General features: G+C 43.6%; 1 pseudogene; it reads right to left on the bottom strand.

Moving 5' to 3' along the window:
- Nucleotides 1-13,959: 13,959 nt before the first annotated feature.
- On the bottom strand, nucleotides 13,960-17,960 carry LOC136883146 (uncharacterized; annotated as a pseudogene).
- Between the last annotated feature and the right edge of the window lie 3,446 nt (nucleotides 17,961-21,406).

Here is a 21,406-nt window from a genome sequence, read left to right as displayed (position 1 = left end):
AGAATGGTATGAAAAATGAAAACCTACAACCTGTTTTCCAGTCATTGACCGGGTCAGGGATGGAATGAATGAAGCAGATATAGGCTATTAGTACGATGGGGTCGCCACTCCCAAAGTGATTAATTAATGACTGATAGATGTTATGAAATGAGAATGGAGAGTGTTGCTGGAATGAAAGATGACAGGGAAAACCGGAGTACCCGGAGAAAAACCTGACCCGCCTCCGCTTTGTCCAGCACAAATCTCACATGGAACAATCGGGATTTGAACCACAGTATCCAATGGTGAGAAGCCGACGCGCTGCCGTCTGAGCCACGGAGGCTCTCCAGAATGGCATCATTATTTAAAAAATAATTCTCTCGACCTAATGCTGTTAAGAGTATAGTACAGCCTACCTAATTCTTTCTTTGTAAGATGAACAATAAATTTCTCGAAAAATTGCAGTATTTATGAAAGGGTTTGCCCCAAAATTTCATTGCTGTGCCAGGAACAAGATAATTAATTTTTAAAATATGGACACATAAAAACCTTCTTCTTCTTCTTCTTCTTCTTCTTATTCTTCTTAGGACGCCGATTCCCTACGAGAGTTGGCGATCCAATTGATTATAATAATTCGTAAAACAGCAACTCGAAAGATTTCAATGGAAGTGCGTCCATACCAGCGGCACAGGTCTTTAAGCCAGGAATTTCTCCGACTCCCCGCAGATCGTTTACCTTCAATCCCCACTCTTCCCCTTCCCCACCTCCACGTTGATGAGCTGGAGGAGTTCATATCGTTCACCTCTCATGATGTGCCCTATAAACCTAAGATTTCGTTCCTTGATGGTTGTTAGAAGCACTTTCTTCTTATTTAACAAGTTGAGGACTTTATTGAATTTCCTTTCTGTCCAGGATATTCGAAGCATTCTTCTGTACAAGTAAATTTTGAAATCTTGTATCCAGATTCCCAGCAAAGGGCTTGAACGTCCAGCCTTCAAAACCATACAGAAGGGCAGTGAAATCACAGCATCACAACATCCGAACTCAGAGCTGCAGGTTGAAATAGGGCCCTCATACTGTGCATGTGTATTAAATAAAGATTATGTTTACTAACCTTAGACAACTGTACAGTTGTAAATAGAGCTTGATGAGATAATGATTTTGTTTGTTGTTTAAAGGGACCTAACAGCTAGGTCATCGCATGTTAATGGTACGAGGTGCTAAGATATAAAAAATTAAAACTTCAAAATGGATCCACTGACTAGAATCTAAAAATGATCGTGAAACAAAAAACAATCATTGGATCAAATTCACAGTACCTTAATTACTGGGATGATTTTTATTAACTAAAAGGGTCAAAAATCCAGGTCGAAGGTCCCTCACAATGGTGCTAATCACTGGTAAACCAGAACCATGGTATTCCTCCTATTGCGGTACTAAGCATAAGCAACGTAGACTCATTCTGTTTCTCCCAAGGTGGTACTAATCACAGGAAATGTAGACCCTTGGTATGTGACACACAATGGCACCACTCACAAGCAAAGCAGATCCATGGTGTTCCATCATAATGGTACTACTCTCAGGCAACACAGACACATGGTGTTCCTCACATAATGTAACTACTCTCAGCCAACACGGACCCATGGTATTCCTCACATAATGGAACTAATCTCAGGCAACACAGACACATGGTGTTCCTCACATAATGGAACTACTTTCAGGCAACACGGACCCATGGTATTCCTCACATAATGGAACTACTCTCAGGCAACACAGACCCGTGGTGTTCCTCACATAATGGAACTACTCCCAGGCAACACAGACCCATGGTGTTCCTCACATAATGTAACTACTCCCAGGCAACACAGACCCATGGTGTTCCTCACATAATGGAACTACTCTCAGGCAACACAGACCCATGGTGTTCCTCACATAATGAAACTACTCTCAGGCAACACAGACCCATAGTTTTCCTCTCATAGTGCTACTAATCACGGGCACTGGTCAAACCCGTGTTGTTTGTTGCATAGTCATGGTGTTTCTCATATATTGGTACTACTCTTAGGTAATGCAGACCCATTCTGAACACAGTGGGACCAACACATTCGAGCGCGGCGCTCGGCACTTACTCTCGCTAGGTACTCGAGCGCCCCACCTCGGTGGAATACACACGATGACGCTCATTATGGGCAAAGCCCAGACCCGTAGTGTTCCTTAAAAAATGGTACTGCTCCTACGTAACGTAGACCAATGGTTTTCCTCGGAATGTGGTCCTAGTCGCAAGTAACGTCGACCCGCGCGGTTCCTCACGTAATGGTACTAATCACAAGTAGTCTCATGGTTCTATTGTCATCATCCCTTGGTTGCCCCTTTCAGTCGCTTCATACGACAAGCAGGGGATACCATGGGTGGACTCTTCGTCTGCGACCCCCACGCACAGGGGTAATAGAGATTGAAAATTTAAGGAAGTTCTGTTAATAATTACAGTAAATTATTATTGAAACTCAGTGAGAAATGTTGGGTTGTTTACTTTTGAACAATTGTTTTTCAATACAAGGAATAATCACAGACAGATATATTTGTTACTATTAATCCACTGAAAGATATAAATTTCATTTATTGCTTTAATATTGATCAGTGCGCAAAATCCCTGTTCACATAGGTAAGCTACGTTGCTGAAAACTAAAGTATTGTACTAGAAAGGGAATGCGTGATCTGCTTATTTCTCTAGCGTTCCATTGGTTTAAATGCAATCCGCTAGTGCCTGTAATCTGTTACAACCAGTGTTACCAACACATAAATCTTTATTCCGCTAAATGTTAGTTGAAAATCCGTTGAATTCCGATAAATTTCTAACTGAAGCAAAATAGCATATACCAGCTGTTTTTTTCTATTTGTTTTACATCGCACTGACACAGATAGGTCTTACGGCGACGATAGGATAGGAAATGCCTAGGAAGTGGAAAGAAGCGGCCGTGGCCTTAATTAAGGTACAGCCCCGGCATTTGCCTGGTGTGAAAATGGGAAACCACGGAAAACCATCTTCAGGGCTGCCGACAGTGGGGCTCGAACCCACTATCTCCCGATTACTGGATACTGGCCGCACTTAAGCGACTGCAGCTATCCAGCTCGGTAGCAGCTGTTTTATTCGAGGAGAGTATCTCAACACTCACCCGTTTCAGAACAGGAGGTCATCACCTTCTTCTCCCCGCACTGTATCCTCTGAAGCAAACGAGCTGGGTTGAGGTCCTGTGGTTTCATATGAAGCCGCATGGTATTGTTCTTTTTCATAATGCATGCTGGCAGTTCACAGCAGCAAAGCACATACGGAAATTTTCAAATCTATTTCGAAAGCTATTTTCACTTTAATAAATGTTTTCATTGTTTTTGATAAGTGCGGATAGAAATAATGTCAAAAAATTTCGCATTTATATTGCAATGCCAATAGATGCACCGTCCGTGGTTGGAATCACCAGGAAACTCAACCAACTGGTCTTTTAAAGTTTAATTATTTAACCACACTTTACGAAATATCTGACTGAACTTTCCTACCTTTTCTTTCGACGTGTTGACGTACCGAAAAGAACCGAATGTCAAAAGAAACACGATATCAAACACGACACTACCTGGCTCATCATGAGTACAGTAACGATTGCAACAAATTCTGACTGAGGCTGTGGGCCAGAGATTGTCTAGAAAACGAGTGGTAGGATGCAGAATAATAATAATAATAATAATAATAATAATAATAATAATGTTATTTGTTTTACGTCCCACTAACTACTCTTTTACGGTTTTCGGAGACGCCGAGGTGCCGGAATTTAGTCCCGCAGGAGTTCCTTTACGTACCAGTAAATCTAACGACACGAGGCTGACATATTTGAGCACCTTCAAATGCCACCGGACTGATCCAGGATCGAACCTGCCAAATTGGGGTCAGAAGGCCAGGATTCAGCATAAGTTCAATACAAAGGTATTAACTACATTATGGTACCATAGTAAGTTCAATATTATTTTTTCTTCTGGAAAGGAACGGTGATATTGTTACCGCTGAACATCGTTAATAGAAGTTTGAAACTCCTCAAAAAAATCCGCTGTCTGCTAAATAGAAAATGGCCGGGCTGAGTGGCTCAGACGGTTAAGGCGCTGGCCTTCTAACCCCAACTTGGCAGGTTCGATCCTGGCTCAGTCCAGTGGTATTTGAAGGTTCTCAAATACGACAGCCCCGTGTCGGTAGATTTACTGGCACGTAAAGGAACTCCTGTGGGACTAAATTCCGGCACCTCGGCGTCTCCGAAGACCTTAAAAAGTAGTTAGTGGGACGTAAAGCAAATAACATTTAAATTAAATAGAAAATGTTTCCGCTCTTCCATTAAAAAATCAGCCAAATTTAGCGGAAAATTCGCTGAGTTGGCAACACTGGTTACAAATGCTCCTTAGCCTTTGAAATTCTTCTAAAACTAGCCGGATGTGTTGAAATAGTGGTCGGCGGATGCAGATAGTCGGTTTCGACTAACCGGTAGCCACGGCTCTACCGTGGCTCTATAGTCCTGCATTGAGAAGACGGAGAGGGGCTGGACTCCAGCATTAGGTGCACTGAGAACGGATTTCCATTCCCCTGCACTAAGGCGAAGGCCAGGGCAGTCGCTATCTCAGGCCACGGCCGTACCGATCTTATTATCTATGACCATGACACCACTGCCACAAAATCACCCTCGCGAGAGAGGCGGCGTTACAGTCTAAGGGTTCCGCCAAACCCTGTGCGGGACAGAATGAAAACTTTTACCCACCCACCCACCTCTGCAATATTATGTACGGCGTAACAATGTAACGTGAATTTTAAAAATTGAGGTCCTCTCCATTACTGCCTTGGACTTATTCCTTGAATTTTGACTATCAGTTTCATGGTTATTCAGTGGCTGATTTTGGCCAACATTGCAACGCTACATTCGAGAGGTGGTAGGGCTGGTCTCCATTGACTCTAGCGCGCTGGCCTCCTGAGCGCAAGGTGGCTGTTTCGATCCTGGCTTAGTCCGGTGGTATTTGAATGTGCTCAGATGCGTTAGCCTCGTGTCGGTAGATTTAATATCACGTTAAAAGAGCTATAATAATAATAATAATAATAAGAAGAAGAAGAAGAATAGTGTAATCTCCGTGGCTCAGGTGGCAGCGCACCGGCCTCTCACCGCTGGGTTCCGTGGTTCAAATTCCGGTCAGACCATGTGAAGTTTGTGCTGGACAAAGCGGAGGCGGGACAGGTTTTTCTCCGGGTATTCCGGTTTTCTCTGTCTCATTTCATTCCAGAAACACTCCGCACTATCATTTCATCTCTCATTCATCAATAATTTCCCCAGGGGAGTGCGACAGGCTTCGGCAGCCGGCACAATTCCTATCCTCGCCGCTAGATGGGGCTTCATTCAGTCCATTCCGGATCCGGTCGGATTACTGGAAACAGGCTGTGGATTTTCAATAATAATAATAATAATAATAATAATAATAATAATAATAATAATAATAATAATCATGTTTTTGGCTTTACTTTTTCGCTTTTCGGAGACGTCGAGGTAACGGAATGTTGTCACGCACCAGTTCTTTAAAGTGTCAGTAAAGCTACTGACACGAGGCTGACGTATTTGATCACCTTCAGATACCACCAGACTGAGCCTGGATCGAACTTTTCAGGTTAGGCTCAGAAGGCCAGCGCCTCAACCGTCTGAGCCACTCAGCTCAGCCGTTAAAGAACTCCTGTAGGACTAAATTCCGGAACCGTGGCATCTCCTAAACGTAGGTTATTAATAACATTAATTACACGTCGCTCCAGACTAAAAGAGTTAAAAGATGGAGGTGCACACGGTGCCACAAAAAAATTGCTTTTCGTCGCACCAACACAGGTAAGACTTACGGCGATGATGGGAGAGGAAAGGGCTAAGAGTGGGAAGGAAGGGACCCCAGGATATGTCTGGTGTAAAATTGGGAAAACCGGGCAAGTTGGCCCTGCGGCTAGGAGCGCGCAGCTCTGAGCTCGTATGCGGGTGATAGTGGGTTCGAATCCCACTGTCGGCAGCCCTGAAGATGGTTTTCCATGGTTTCCCATTTTCACACCAGGCAAATGTTGGGGCTGTACCTTAATTAAGGCCACGGCCGCTTCCTTCCATTCCTAGGCCTTTCCTGTCCCATCGTCGCCATAAGACCTATCTGTGTCGGTCCGACGAAAAGCAAATAGAAAATTGGGAAACCACGGAAAATCACCTTCAGAGCTGCGAACAGTGGGGTTCGAATCCTCTATCTCCCGAATGCAAGCTGACAAGTACAGTACGTGTCCCAAACCCCGCAGCCATTCTCTCGGTCACATGTGCACCCTTGATCTGCAGAAGTTGAAGTCACCCTGATCGATTTCTGTAAAGAACGTAAAATATTACGTGTTCTGCCCATAGGCAGATCTTCACACAGCCGCTCTCCATGCAGTGCTGTCTGCAGCAATCCCCTTAGTTTCTCCATAATTCCCTGGTATTTTGACACTGTCCACCATCTGGTACTTCCTCCGTACTCTTCTTCTTCTTCTTCTTCCATGTATCGATCCTCCTAGAGCGTCCATCAGCAAATTGTCTCTTCGTAGCCAGTTCCTCTTCCTTATATGGAAGGTTTGTAATAACTTCCTTTTTTCTCCATCTCTCTCCAATACTTGGTCGTTTCGTACCCTTTCCATTCTTCTCCATTACCACAGATTAAGTGCTTCTAGTCTCTTTACGTCTACATTTCTTAGCGTCCAGGTTTCTGCTCCATATAGCGCCACACTCGGATCAAAACATTACACCAACTTCTTCCTTCACCACAAGCCCAAGCGTCTACATAGCAGCCTCTGCTTTCTGCTGAAGGCTTCTTTAGCGATGGCAATGCGAGTTCTTACCTCACTACTCCTGCTCATATCATCCATTATTGTGCTTTCTACATATCTGAACTCTGACACTTATTCAATATCCTTCTGGTTTATCTTGACGTGTGCCTTGTTCCCTCGTGCATATATAACCCTACCCCTTGTCTTGTGCAATCACAGATAACGATATTGGCGGATGATAGTTTACTAATTTGTGTAGTAAATAAGTTGCAGGATTGTCAGGGTCTGTAGGGGGACTTAAACAATGTAGTGAGATGGACAGCAGATGAGTGTAAATGGGATGAAAAGTCAACTCGTAAGTCCCACCAAGATGAAAAGTCCTCTCAGTTTTAATTGTTGTGTTGATGGGGTGATAGTACAACATGGGGAAAAATGTAAGTACCTATGTTTTAATATAAGGAATGATCTTCAATGGAGTAATCATATTAATGAGGTAGTTAGGAAAGGTTACAGATATCTTCACATGGTTATGTGAGTATTTAGCGGTTTTTGTAAGGATGTAAAGGAGAGGGCATTTAGGTCTCTGGTAAGACGGCAGTTAGAGCATGGCTCCAGTCTATGGGACTACTTTATACGAGAACTAGAAAAAGCAATGGAAAGCAGCATGGTTAGTTCTGAGTTATTCCCGAAAAAGGAGTAGTGTTCCTAAAATGTTGAAAACTTTGAGCTGGGAAGACTTTGGAGTAAGGAGACGAGATGCTCGACTATGCGGTATGTTTCGAGCTGTCAGTAGTGAGTGGGCGTGGAATGACATTAGCAGAAGAATAAGCTTGAGTAGAGCTTTCAAAGTAGGAAAAATTATAATATGTAGATAAAGCTGGAATTCAGAAGGACAGATTTGGACAAATATTCATTTATAGGACGAGTAGTAAGTGACTGGAATAAGTTTTCAACGAAAATGTTCGGTAAATATCCACGTTCGTTGAAAATATTTAAGAAAAAGTTAGGTAAACAATTATAAATAAAATAATGTAAATACGAAGTAAATAACTGATAGGAAATCTGCCACCTGGGCGACCGCTCTAAATGCAGATCATAGTTTCGTTTTTTGCTATTTATTTACGTTGCACCGACACGGTAGGTCTTATGGCGACAATGGGGCAGGAAAGGCCTAGGAATGGGAAGGAACCGACCGTGGCCTTAAGTAACGTACAGCGCCAGCATTTGCTTGGTATGAAAATGGAAAACCACGGAAAACCATCTTCAGGGCTGCCGACAGTGGGATTCGAACCCACTATCCCCCGGGTACGAGCTCACAGCTGCGCGCCCCTAGCCGCACAGCCAACTCGCCCGATAGGTCATTGATTGATTGATTGATTGATTGATTGATTGATTGGTTGATTGATCTTATTAGTTTTCATTCCAATTGCTAACAGGTTGAATTCACGTCTTCTGGCATTCCATTTAGAACCCTTTCAATCCCTGCTAACAACACAATGTCATCCGCAAATCGAATACACTCTAGTCTTCTGCAACCAATACGTACCCCCTCTTCTTCCATCCAGGCATTTCCCAATAATATCTTGGAGGTAGAAGGAGGTTTCTTCTCTGACGGGAGGCGAATACCGCCTCTCAGCCAGATACCGCCTCTCATCGGCATTTCTCGGAAACAGATGAGTAAAGGGACATAATTTCTGCCCTGGGACTCTCAGGTACTCGCCGTCAACAACAACAACAACAATAACAACAAAAAGCTGGAGTGGTGGCAAGGGCTTTAGCGTGGCTCTGCGTCTCTCTACTCTGGAAATGTATTGGAGCTGGTTCCTACCTTCGGCTGTCCTGAGAATGGTTTTCCGTGGTTTTCCATTCTACTCCAGTATGGCGAATGCCGGGACAGTTCCTTCTGTAAGCCACGACCGCCAACTCTCACCTTCTCTGATACAAATCTTCTGGCCTGAGGGACGGCGTCACCGTCAAGGAGGCGTTGAGGAGTCTTTTATATTTCTGTCGAAAGCTTCTTTAACGGTGGCTTGTCTAACTGCCCTTCCAATTCTGCTATCATCTGTCATCTTATTCCCTGCCTCTATTCTGACCTTCTGTTGTAGGTAAAGCAATAATGACATAATTTAATCATAAATTTCATTAGCGTAAATATTGCCGTCTGCAATTGGCCCACAGAGTTTCCTATTTCATTGAAATCACCTGCAGAGAGAGGAAAACAGGTATTCTTTATCAAAAGACCGAACGAGAAGCCATGTACGCGCGATGCCTGCATATTAACGAACATATATCTTATAATTCAGGTACACTAGATCTCAGTCAATGTTAACCAAACAGCTCATTTCGTTTATGTATGTTTTCATGCTAAAATACGACGGCTATATGAGCAAATTTAATTGGAACATGCAAAAGGAATCACTAGCACGACTAAAAAGTATAGAATTTAATTTACTTCATCATCAAAGCAAGGGGATGGAATTGAAGGTTCGTCAGACATTCGTGTCTTCAAAGAAAGCTTATTACATCTTACTCGGTAGCAGCAGACGGCAATCATGTTTTACGGAGAAGACTCAATCCAATCACCTATAAAAGAATACACAGTACGGGATAACTACAAGACATAGAGTATGTTGAACGTCATGTGAAGAAAATGGCACAGTTGATGAAACCTGAGATGCAGTTCTGCTTGAGTGTTTAAGAACATAGTTTCATTCTTTCACTCCTTTGAAAGAGGAAGCTTTCCGGAAACTCAAAAATGTACAACAGATGTACAGTCTTCTCCATTTGACGCTTTTCTCACAACTGTGGCACACATGTGGATTTGGCCCTGTTTTACTGTCGGATGCCCTTTCTGACACCAACCCTATGTGGAGGGATGTAATCACTATTGAGTGTTTCTTGTTATTATTATTATTATTATTATTATTATTATTATTATTATTATTATTATTATTATTATTATTATTACAATTTGCTTCTTGTCGCACTGACATAGATAGCTCTTATGGCGACGATGGGATAGGAAAGGGCTAGGAGTGGGAAGGAAGTAGCCGTGGCTTTAATTAAGGTACAGCCCTAGCATTTGCCTGGTGTGAAAATGGGAAACTACGGAAAACCATCTTCAGGGCTGCCAGCAGTGGTGTTCGAACCCACTATCTCCCGAATGCAAGGTAACAGCTGCGCGTCCCTAACCGCACGGCCAACTCGCTTCTGCGTGCTTCTGCGGTGGTTGGTAGTACGGTGTGTTCCCTGAATATGAAGAGGAAAATGTTGGGACACACACAAACTCTCCGTCCCTGAGCCAGAAGAATTAATCAGACGCGATTAAAATCCCCGACCCTGGAATCGAACCTGGGATCCTCTGAACCAAATGCCTCAGCCAAGGAGTTAATAATAATACTACAGAGTGAGTTGGCCGTGTGGTTAGGGTCACATCGAGACTTGTGGTCTTTCACCGCGAGCTCAAGGAACCATACCATGTTTTTGTAAAGATTTTTAGAAGAGATGAAAATCAACACCTACAACCTGTTTCCCAGTCAGTGACCGGGTCAGGGATGAAATGAATGAAGCCCCTATCTTGCGGCGAGGATGGGAATTGTGCCGGCTGCCGAGGCCTGTCACACTCCTCTGTGGCAATGATCAATGACGGACAGATGAAATGATAGTGGAGAGTGTTGCTGGAATGAAAGATGACAGGGAAAACTGGAGTACCCGGAGAAAAACCCGTCCCGCCCCCGCTTTGTCCAGCACAAATCTCACGTGGAGTGACCGGGATTTGAACCACGGAACCCAGCGGTGAGAGGCGAACACGCTGCCGCCTGAGCCACGTAGGTTTTAGGAAGAGGTATAGGAAGTAATTTGCACGCCTTTAGTGGCCCTTTCCCTGATTTTGTCAATATTTTTATTATTCTAAAGAAAGGACCTTTTACATTTTCCCCTCGTATTGGCATTAATAGGGGATGTATATCTACCTAATATACAGTAACTGGGATCATAAGAAAACAAGGGTTGGCCGAAGGAGGTCTAAGTGGACAATGGTAATGGGGATCCTAATATAACTTAGTGGTAGCAATACCATACTCACTCAAGATATCCAGATCAAAGTCGAGTGCCCCAGATGAATCACCACCTTTAGCCACCTCTTACGACAGACAGAGGGTAAAGTCGATATAGTTTAACCCGTCACCGAGAGGGGAATGAGTCAGTTTCTTCAAAATTTTCTGTGTCGTCTTATCTGGACAACCATTATTCATTTTCCGGCGCATATGAATTTGGTTTTACAGGATTCAGTTCCTCGATTTTTAAGTTTCCACGACTCTTCATCCTTAGAAGTATTGAATATCGATACTTCCGTATTTAAAAGTAATCAACCATAGGGAGTGAAAATATTAAGTAGGCCAACAACTTGATTTTCGATTCCTTCAGTCTTAGCATATGAACAAGAAACTGAAGAGCAACGCACTTTATTTCTAAATACCACGTGCCTTCCCGGAAATATATCGTGCTCTGAAATAAAAATTGTAGCATGCCTCTTCTTCGCTGCACGAAACATTAATGCCACGCTGTTGCCCGCTACCACGTTAAGCTTTCAGTTATCTCCGGGAGCAGGCTGTGTCTTCATTAAATTTAGCTTTTGTGTGCGTTGCGCAGCAGAAACAATGGTTCTAAAGTCCTTTTATAACTGGCGTATTCCCTAATGTCAGGCACAGGGTAGGTCCATGTCTCCAGGGGAGTGGAAATAATCGGTTACAAAGCCTCCTGACACCCTGAATTTGGCAGGAGATCCTAGCAACAGCAAAATATTTTGAAATAATGAACATGTCAGTCAGAGCTTGTGGCAGAACGGCCTTGAAACTCAACAGCGAAGCCATGTAACAGAATATACTTGTGCACTAACACTCTTACTAATAAAAATAATGATTGATTGATTGATTGATTGATTGATTGATTGATTGATTGATTGATTGATTGATTGATTGATTGATTGATTGATTTTTAAAAGGGCGTAACATCGAGGTCATCGGCCCCTAATGGTATGAAATGAGACGAAATGAAGTGACAAGTTAAAAGTCCAAAATCCTCCACTGACCAGAATTCAAAGCGTGAGGGCGAAGAATGAATGAATGGACGGATATGAATTTAAAACGATCAGTGGATCCGACCCACAGTGCCTCACATGTACAGAAGCTGGCACAAAACAATAGTATTACTGACCAAGGGACTGCTTCTATAGCACGATGCTAAATCGATTATGCTTATAGTTGAATCGGGTCCAAAATGCAGGTCATCGGCCCCTCATAATGGCATTTATCGCTAGGAAAGTAGAACCATGCTATGTGTAATGTTGCGGTACTAATCAAAAGTAGCGGAGACTCGCGGTATTCCACACATTATGGTACTCTTCACAGGTAGTGTAATGCGCACATGTAACGCAGACCTATGGTGTTTGGCACATCGCGGTGCTATTTACAGGCAACGCAAACCTATGGCGTTCCTCACGTAAATGGAGTAACCACAGGGACTCGTACTATCCTGCGGAATTCCTCACATAGTGGGAACTGAGCATTGGTAAGGCAGAACCATAGTGTCGCTCATATAGGGGTACGAATCACAGGTACTGTAGGACCCACCTCCTGATTCAGACGCTGTCGCTACTAATCACAACCCTATTGCGTACCTAACATAGTGGTACTACGCGCAAGTAAATGCGACTCATGGTGTTCTCTGCGTGATTGTACTAATTACAAGTAGTCTCATGGTTCAAATTGGATAATCCCTTGGTTGGCCCTTTCAGTCGCCTCTTACGACAGGCAGGGGATACCGTGGGTGAATTATTCGTCTGCGTCCCCAACCCACAGGGGGGGTGTGTGTGGTCCGCGAGAGGTATTTCATTTCCCTCAAGTCCGCCGACAAGCCGGTTAGGACTCCCCTATCCGCCACCTGGGACGCGCCATGTGGGAGTATCACCTCCCCCCTGCTACGCCAGTGTAGTAGGTTCGTGGTTTGTTGTTTAAACAAAGAATTGAAAATATGAGGGTTATCCCTTTTTATCCCCCGAGCGTCTTCAATTATTATTACTCTCTGTTCGATAAGGGACACACCAACCTCAGTACAGTGTTGACAAAGGAACCCCCTAGCTCCAGGTTTTTCGAGCAGAGGTACGTTAGGTGCTACGCGTGCGTGGTTGCCGGCATTCCGATATAAGAGAGGACGAGCCGTCAGATTCATAGTGGCTGTCCGTAATTCTAGATGGAGTCTCGTTTCGCGGAAGTACTCTTAAGCCTGGGTCACACTAGGCTGGTAGCCAGCCGCGAATTAAGGAAGCTGCTACTATCAGCGTGATGTGACCATAGAACTCGCAGCTGGCACAAGCAGCTGGCGAGTATTTGTCAGCGGCTGGCGAAGTAGGACATGTTCAACTTTGGTAGCAGGTAGCGGCTTCAGGAAGGTCACGTGATTCAACTCGCATCCGCTGGCGCCAGCTAGCAGCCCAGTCTGACCACTCCAGTTGCTCACCAGCCGCGAATAAAACAACACCTGGTTCCAATTTAAACGGTACAAATGGCTGATTTGAAGTGGTCGGGGAAGGAGATAATTGATTTTTTAAAATTTATTTCAAAATTATCCGTGTTTGTGGGACGTTTCGTCCAAGGAATATTTTAATAGGAATGTGAAAGACGAAGCTTACAATAAGCTGTTACAAAACCTAAAGGATGCTGGGATGCCTGCTACTCTTGACTCAGTTAAGAATAAGATTAAAAGTTTACGGGACACCTATAGAAAAGAACTTGCAAAGATAAATATATCTAGAAAAAGTGGCGCTGGTGCAATCGAAGCTTACAAGCCAAAGCTTGTGTGGTTTTCAGCAGCAGAGGTATTCTGGCATGGAGCTGTCAGTGGCAGAGAATCTTCTTCTAATATGGTAAGTAGGTAAATTATGATTCCAATATGTTAATATTATTAGAGTTTTATTAGACTGTCATTAACATATACATGTTAATACATTAACTGGGTAGGGAGACTTATTGTCATTTATATCTATTAATAAATGAATAAAAATCTGAAATTAATTATTAAAATAAACCCCAAAGATATTCAGCGAACAGTTTATTTGCCAATTTTCAAGTTTTTCGTGTTAGACAGTTTTATACTACGGAATTGTCATCTGGTTTCATACCAATTGATGTCATCTGCCACGGAACAGATAAAGTTGTCATGAACTGATGCATGTATCACTTCCGTACCTGCTGCTCAGCGCGACCACAATTATTTGATGAATAGAAACGGTCTACCGGGGACATGAAAGTCGGTACAATACGCCAAGCTCCTGGAGTTATCACACCTGTGTTTAAGTCTTCATCATCCACTGAACCTGAAGGGAAATATGTTCTAGAAGAGGTCTGCCTGAGTCAGTTGTGGATAGCACAAGCTGATTTCACTAGAGTTTCTATTGTGTCCACGTTCAGTGGTATAGGTGTGTTAAAAACGCGAAATCTAGCTGCTAAAATGCCAAATGCATTTTCAGCAACGCGCCTTGCCCTGGATAAACGGTAATTAAAGACTCTCTCTTGTACTGTTAGTCCTCTGTGTGAAAATGGTTTCAAACAATATGGTGTCAGGCAGAAGGCATCATCTGCTACACAAAGTCCTCCGTTTGGCCAATTAAGAAGATTTTTCTCAAGGGCTATCTTTAACGTAGAGTTCTTAAATACCGTGCTGTCATTAGCTCTGCCATCATGTCCAACATCTATATACCTGAAACAATAGTCCGCATCTACCATGGCAAACAAAATAATACTGTAGGTTCCTTTGTAGTTGAAAAACGATGATGTTGAATTAGGAGGCCGTTTAATTCTAATATGTTTTCCATCCAAAGCAGCGCAACACTGAGGAAAGTTCCATTTATATTCGAATCCTTTTTGAATCTCATTCCACTGGCTTGTTGTGTCAGGTACCTGAAAGTAAAGTATAATATTAATGGATAATGAAAATTATACACTCAACTAGCCTGCTAATTGTAATATTTATTATGAATTTCTTTGCAGACCTACCGTTAGTCATTCAAACCAGAGTGTTAAATATACACTGACTGACAGAGCAAATGCAACACCAAGAAGGAGTGGTTCGAAAGGGATGAAAGTTGGGGAAAAAGCAGAGACGGCACGGACGAATAATTGATGTTTATTTCAAACCGATATGCAGGTTACACAATGCGCACGGCATCGACTCAGTAGGATGTAGGACCACTGCGAGCGGCGATGCACGCAGAAACACGTCGAGGTACAGAGTCAATAAAAGTGCGGATGGTGTCCTGAGGGATGGTTCTCCATTCTCTGTCAACCATTTGCCACAGTTGGTCGTCCGTACGAGGCTGGGGCAGAGTTTGCAAACGGCGTCCAATGAGATCCCACACGTGTTCGATTGGTGAGAGATCCGGAGAGTACGCTGGCCACGGAAGCATCTGTACACCTCGTAGAGCCTGTTGGGAGATGCGAGCAGTGTGTGGACGGGCATTATCCTGCTGAAACAGAGCATTGGGCAGCCCCTGAAGGTACGGGAGTGCCACCGGTCGCAGCACATGCTGCACGTAGCGGTGGGCATTTAACGTGCCTTGAATACGCACTAGAGGTGTCGTGGAACCATACGCAATAGCGCCCCAAACCATGATGCCGCGTTGTCTAGCGGTAGGGCGCTCCACAGTTACTGCCGGATTTGACCTTTCTCCACGCCGACGCCACACTCGTCTGCGGTGACTATCACTGACAGAACAGAAGCGTGACTCATCGGAGAACACGACGTTCCGCCATTCCCTCATCTAAGTCGCTCTAGCCCGGCACCATGCCAGGCGTGCACGTCTATGCTGTGGAGTCAATGGTAGTCTTCTGAGCGGACGCCGGGAGTGCAGGCCTCCTTCAACCAATCGACGGGAAATTGTTCTGGTCGATATTGGAACAGCCAGGGTGTCTTGCACATGCTGAAGAATGGCGGTTGACGTGGCGTGCGGGGCTGCCACCGCTTGGCGGCGGATGCGCCGATCCCCGCGTGCTGACGTCACTCGGGCTGCGCCTGGACCCCTCGCACGTGCCACATGTCCCTGCGCCAACCATCTTCGCCACAGGCGCTACACCGTGGACACATCCCTATGGGTATCGGCTGCGATTTGACGAAGCGACCAACCTGCCCTTCTCAGCCCGATCACCATACCCCTCGTAAAGTCGTCTGTCTGCTGGAAATGCCTCCGTTGACGGCGGCCTGGCATTCTTAGCTATACACGTGTCCTGTGGCACACGACAACACGTTCTACAATGACTGTCGGCTGAGAAATCACGGTACGAAGTGGGCCATTCGCCAACGCCGTGTCCCATTTATCGTTCGCTACGTGCGCAGCACAGCGGCGCATTTCACATCATGAGCATACCTCAGTGACGTCAGTCTACCCTGCAATTGGCATAAAGTTCTGACCACTCCTTCTTGGTGTTGCATTTGCTCTGTCAGTCAGTGTATTTTAAACAAAAGTCATGTTTACTTGCACTCTGATAATCCTGTGCTTAACCATAGGTCTACAAATAATTTATCTCAATTATTTAATTGAGAAATTATTGTAGGTGTATATTGTTTTCAGGATATACCGCAGCGATCGATGTGTGAAGGTGAACGATATTCAAACAGTGACACTGTGAACATGGCTGAACAGGGAGCATCACAAGTAGTGGAATCACCTGTACAGTCTGCGTCTGCTATATCTTCGTCATCGACAAAGCGTCCATCCACAAACATGGATCCACCACAACGCGCAAAGGAGTTTAAAAGACGCAAAACGACTAGATTTGAAAGTGCAGTAAATAAATTGCAATCAATCGCAGAATTAACCACTAATGGCACGGAAGACCAATATGACAAATTTGCTAAGGATATTGCATCCCAGATGCGAGAGCTCCCTCTCAGAAGTTTCATTATACTTCAAAGCAAGTTTCAAAACCTCATCACTGAAGAGAGACTCGCATCTTTAAATTTCAACAACAGTGAACCACTATCACAAAGTGTTTGCCATTACGACGTCTTTCAAACAGCACTTCCAATAATGAATTCGATCAAATATACTCTGAACTATCTGATAAAACATGCTTGGACGAGGAACAACCTCCACATGGTTTAGATATTCTCTCTAAATCATTGGTTGGCATCTGCCCTTTAGAACACGATGCTTAGATGCCAATAAGAACACAAATCGCTGCCCACATTATATTAAATATTGCATTTTGTTCCAAATATTTCATTTCTCGTGTGTAATATTTCATTTATCAACATGTTTTCAATTCTAAATAATATACAATTATTTGTAGTGCAAATTCTTATTTTACAAATAGTTTTACAATACTCTTTCCATTACTATTGTTTAATGTTAGTTGTATGTATTCTAATTCTACTGTATTTTTAGTTTATGAAAAGTTAGGTGTTAATGTTAAACTCAAGCAGCGCAAAATAAATAAATAATATCAGTTAATAAAATATGTTGTACAACTTTAGTTAATACCGTACTTGTAATGATGTTTGTCCATAAAAAGTGAAGATCATAATTAGAAGCTATGCTTAGCGTATCCAACAGCTATTACAATAAAAAAGAATTACCGACAGGATATTATTGTTAAAAATACTGATAACTTAGAACTGAATAAAAACTTAATCATGCTTACCTTCATAAATGGTTGGAGAATTTCAAAAATAGCAGCAAGAACTTCAGGTAAAAACACAGATTGAATTGTGCAGCACTCTAAACAATAAAGCCAGAGACCTAAAACTATCTCCAGTTGCGAGATACCGTAAGGTAATTTCCAGTTTTATTTTACATGGAATCGCCTCTCTCATTTTAGTATCTTGTTTTTTAATCAGCGGTTCTACTAATTCCAGCAACTCTTGGAATTTAGAAGGAGACATTCGTAAAACATTTCTGTATGTTTCTGGGTCCTCTTCTTTTAACTCCTGGAAAAGTCTTGAAGATGCTCCTTAACTCTTCCCTTCTTTGAATCCAAGGTCTACTCCACCATCGTCTCTCCTTGCGGTGACGAAGCATTTTCAAACAAAGCTCCGTCACAGCCATCCTTAACAACCTCCTAATTTCTCGTTTACGTGGACCCACAGACGACATGCTGACTAGAACTAAAAAGCCGCTTCTTGCTGGGTGTGTGTGACCGGGTTGCCAGCCGCTGCTTGCTGGTGCTACTGCCAGCCGCTGGCAAGCAGCCTAGTGTGACCCACGCTTTTTTAGGTTCCCCTCTTCAGCTACTGGTCCTCCGTGGATGTTACGGAGAAGGGAGAAGAAAGGAGTTGTCCCACCAAGTCCCTGGAGAGAGAGGTAAAGGGAGACGAAACCCAGGCAAGCATAAGCACAGTAGAACAAGATTATTATTATTATTATTATTATTATTATTATTATTATTATTATTATTATTATTATTATTATTATTATTTTACAATTTGTTTTACGTCGCACCGACACAGATATGTCTTATGGCGATGATGGTATAGGAAAGTCCTAGGAGGAGGAAGGAAGCGACCGTGGCCTTAATTAAGGCCTAGTGTGAAAGTGGGAAACCACGGAAAACCATCCTCAGGGCTGCCGACAGTGTGACTGGAGCCCACTATCTCCCGGATGCAAGATCACAGCTGCGAAACCCTAACCGCACGGCCAACTCGTCCGGTAGAACAAGACTAGAGTAAGCAATTTTCTTTTTATAGGATGCGGTTTGGGTGTATCTTTGGACGTAATCTAATTTATAAGGAGACAGCTCTGTAAGATTATGGGTAATACATTCAAATTCAATTATTACTCTCTATTCACCTCAAAATATTTTTCGACGTTCAGAATCTAGGGAAAATCTAGTCCTGACAGCCCCTATTCTTCTTCTACCACTTTTCCCACTCCTTGGTGGGGTCGCCCATGAGGATTTGGCCCAGTTTTGCGGCTGGATGTCCTTTCTGACGCCAGCCGTATGTGGTGGGGGATGTAGCTCTGCCCCTTCGTTCCGTTTCCTGCTACGGGATCGGGATGAGGTGAGATGAAAGATACAGATTATTGGTATTATTATTATGATCATTATTGCTTAAAGGGGCCTAGCATCTAAGTCTTCGGCCCCTATGATCAGCACGCAATGTAAAAAAATAGAACGAAGTGAAATAATATTTTAAAAACTGGCATACACAAATTAAAATAAATCCAATATATCAGGCGTGATCAAAAGGTTTCCCTTTGAGGGCGTTGCTACAGCAGTAATGCAACATAGCGAGACTCCGATGCGGGTGTATAAGCACGGACATGTAGACTGGGATTCATGTGGCAGTCTTGTCGTGCCGAGGTGAATGCGTTAAATGCGGTCACATGAATTATGGCGTCGTTATTACCAAATGCGTCCAAACAGGACCAACGTGCAGTTAATCTGTACTTGGTTACCAAAGGATAAACATCGGTGGACATCCATCAGAGAACGAAGCTGTGGAATGGTGCACCAACTTCCGTGCGGGTCGTGTTTCGACACAAGACGCCGGTCGATCTGGGAGGCCAGCCTCATCCATTACGCCAACTCACGTGGGAAATGAAATGGCGTATGGCTTTCAGTGTCGGGGGTGTCCGAGGATAAGTTCGACTGGCCAGATGCAGGTCTTGTGATTTGACGCTCGTAGACGACCTGCGCGTCGTGATGAGGCTAAAATAATAATGAAGACGACACATACACCTAGCCCCCCCAGTCAGTGAAAATAACCAATGATGGTTAAAATTCCCGACCCCGTCGGGAATCGAGCCCGGGATTCCTGTGGCCAAAGGCCAGCACGCTAACCACTTAGCCATGGAGCCGGACACTCAAGTGGGAGACCCTCGAGCACCCGCCTTATAGTCCTGATCTCCACCAAAGCCTACTAGATACTAGAAGGCCTGGACAGAAAGCCAATTTCTTGCATTAAAAGCGGGGTAATAGTTTTTCTCCTTTCCACCGCTATGTTAGCGTTTATGTTCTGTTGTTTGACGCGAATTCTGTGAATACGCGTGTTACTGAAACATGTTTTATGAGAAGAAATAACATATTAAACTTCATTTTATAAGGTAAGACCTTATCTAACATGAAATATGAAGAGTTTTGTCGTTTTTAAATATATTTGGTCTCACGATTTGCAATATATGGATGGTTGCTGAGATGCGTTTAACGTTTGTTCAGTTATGTACTTCCAAATTACCATCAAGGTGGTGGTGGTGATCATTGTTTTAAGGGGAAGTACAACTAGGCATCCATCCTCTATATAACACTAAACAAACACTAAAGAGGAACTGGAAGGGACCCGACACTTCGAAACACGGAAGTATGAGCCAAATGAAGACAAAGGCCACGAAGGGCGTGAAAATTAAAGACTCCCTAGCCCTCGGAGTAGCGTCGGGGTCGGAAAAGAACTATAGGTGACCAAGGAAGGTTGGATAGGATAGATGAAAGTGAGGAGCCTGGCACAAGTAAATGGAAGAAATGCCAAGGCTCAGCTAAGGGCCCCGTGGTCGCCAACCCACGCTCCAATGTTCAGAGCCACTGGGGCCAATTACCGTCAAGTTTCTCTTTCCATTCTGTAGGTTAAGATGGTTTATTATTGCGTGCCTAACTGTACATCTGACAGAGCAAAGAAATATACACAAATATAAATTTTCATATTTTTCCTAAAGATACGAGTTTACGGGAGAAATGGAGGCTTGCTATTTCTCGACAGAGCAGCAGAAAAGGCTCTCTTTGGCCTCCTAATGACAACTCCAGAAAATGTAGCTTTCACTTTGTCGAATCAGATTACAGTGTAAGTACTGTGAGGGGAATTCTGCTCCGCGAAAAAATGCCGACGCAAATTCATCTTATTCCTAAAACACTGGCGTTAGGATATCTCGGAAAATGTAACCTTGTCCGAAAGCTGAAATTCCTTAACGCTCCAAAGTTTAAAGAGACGTTTCAGTGCTGCGACTGTGGTCAAGCACACATCATATACGTTATACTTACCAAATTTTTCAGGCCTGTTCTTGATAATAATGCAAAGAAGGTGACTAATAACTGTGATTTATTAAACAAATTAAGGAGCAAGCCTCTGAGCAGAAAGGTGTTGAAATTACGGATTTCTTTTTTTGCTAGGGCCTTTACGTCGCACCGACACAGATAGGTCTTATGGCGACGATGGGATAGGAAAGGCCTAGGAGTTGGAAGGAAGCGGCCGTGGCCTTAATTAAGGTACAGCCCCAGCATTTGCCTGGTGCGAAAATGGGAAACCACGGAAAACCATCTTCAGGGCTGCCGATAGTGGGATTCGAACCTACTATCTCCCGAATGCAAGCTCACAGCCGCGCGCCTCCACGTGCACGGCCAACTCGCCCGGTATTACAGAAATCGGGAAAAATCGGGTGAGTACTTCTATTTAGGCCTATTTCCCTATTCATTATTCTTGTGTGATAAACAAGTGCAAAATGAAAGGAATTTATGAAGTGTAGTGTGTTCTAAGTTGTTTCATATATTTATATCTGATTCACACCGGGCATAATGATAATAAAAATGTATTATTTCGCGTTATTGTATGAAT

The sequence above is a fragment of the Anabrus simplex genome, chromosome 11 (genome assembly GCF_040414725.1).
Source record: "Anabrus simplex isolate iqAnaSimp1 chromosome 11, ASM4041472v1, whole genome shotgun sequence".
In the NCBI taxonomy this organism is placed as follows: domain Eukaryota; kingdom Metazoa; phylum Arthropoda; class Insecta; order Orthoptera; family Tettigoniidae; genus Anabrus; species Anabrus simplex.
Note: the sequence above shows the minus strand (reverse complement) of the source record. Positions and strands in the feature narration are given on the sequence as shown.